The sequence below is a fragment of the Gopherus evgoodei genome, chromosome 7 (assembly GCF_007399415.2).
Source record: "Gopherus evgoodei ecotype Sinaloan lineage chromosome 7, rGopEvg1_v1.p, whole genome shotgun sequence".
Lineage (NCBI taxonomy): Eukaryota > Metazoa > Chordata > Testudines > Testudinidae > Gopherus > Gopherus evgoodei.
Window position 1 is genome coordinate 95876000 of NC_044328.1, and position 1762 is coordinate 95877761.

Genomic DNA, 1762 nt, shown 5'->3' on the forward strand with positions numbered 1-1762 from the left:
TCTCTTCATGGTTTGTTCTGGTCCTCATGTATTTTCAGACAATTCCACATTTGGATTTGGTCACTGGAACCAGCAGGAATCCATGGACAACAGTCAGGTGTCCAAATAATCCTCTTGGGGTGCAGAGATGCCTTCTTCTCCACCAAAAGGGTAATTCTACCTCTCTAATGGACTGATTTACCAGCTCTCAGCTCTTGCTAACTAGACTTTAGGAGGAATTTGTGTTTCCTAGACTAGGTTTTTTCACTTTGCATTTACCTGTTTAGTTAAGTACAATCTAATTTTGCTGGGCCATTGGGCTGCAGCTTTCCCTTCACCTCCCATCTTCACTTTCACAGTTTCTCTTCTTCTTTTCTCCCTCTGCCAGAGTCCTGTTTCTGCTGCTTTCTGATCTGCTTTATCTTAATTCTTTACCCTTTCTTGAACCTGAGACCTCCTTTAAGCTGCTTTCTTCTTAAAAAACAAAGAAAAACCCAAGTCCCCCAAAATCCTGTAGCTAATGAATGCATAAATGATAAGGTCTCTTTTTCTTTCTCTTCTATGGGAAGTTTCAGTAAATAGCCTTGTTATTTCATATAGAGGATTCTTCTAGTCACATCTAAGAGTCCTCATTTAATATACTCCTTATTCTGTCAAAAACAGACTGCCCTTTACTCCCTACTTTGTCCAGGTATGAATTAATTTCAGCTAAAATCACATTAAAACTGATTTCACCAGTTTTAAAGACATGATCCTACAGCAAAAAGTATTTCCCTCCCCCATCAAACCAATACTCCCATCGCTACCTTGTGTGTGTGTGTGTGTGTGTGTGTATCAAGCAATGGGCTCTTACACTTACTTACCTAACTTTTTCTCTAGGTTTCCACCATGCTCGCTTTCTTCTTTCACACAGTCTAGCTGTAGATCACAGTAAAACTTGTAGAAAAGCATTAAGGCAAAACTGCAGCCTAAACCCATAGAAACTTTGCCCCCAGACTTTTAACCTTCCCTCACCATAAAGACCCTTCCTCTAGCTATCCTAACTCTTCTTGCTAGGCTCCTATCATATGTCATGGTCCCGTCTCTAGAAGAAACAATCCTTCTCTGGTGCTTTTAGATGAGACAGCACCAAGGTCATGACCAAGGATGGTCATTAATTGTTCCATGGCACTTTCAGTAAGAGGGCAAGGATGTCTTTAATCTCTTTGTCCTATTTCAACTTACATAACTGCATTCTGGCTATAAATAGTCCCCCTGCCATTTCAGCCATATCAAGCGTTCATAGGGTGACCAGACAGCAAGTGTGAAAAATCAGGACGGGGGTATGTATGTGTAATAGGAGCCTATATAAGAAAAAGCCCCAAATATCGGGACTTCACTATAAAATCAGGACATCTGGTCACCCTAAGCCTTCACTTTCACTGCTTACCCTAAGTAGAAATGTGAGGTTATTGTATGGTAGTCAAGCTGCCATGTGCCACTGTAGAAGTAGCTGCATCTCAACACTGGGTGATCCAATCTGCTCTTACACCTAAGGGTAAGAGGATGGGGCCTTGACACAGGGAGGGGGGCTGGGGGCTTAGAAAGAGGATTACAAATGGGCACAGAAGACAAGCTTCAAACAAAGTATTTAGTCCTGTCCTGAGCAGATTGTCCCCGCCACCGGAGCGCTCTATTACACGTTAGCAGCCCTTGTGCAAGGAGCTGGCCGTGCCAATGAAGTACCCTGGCCGGCAGGGGCCAGGCGCGCCGAGCCTAGGGGAAGGGGCTGCGGCGGTGTGAT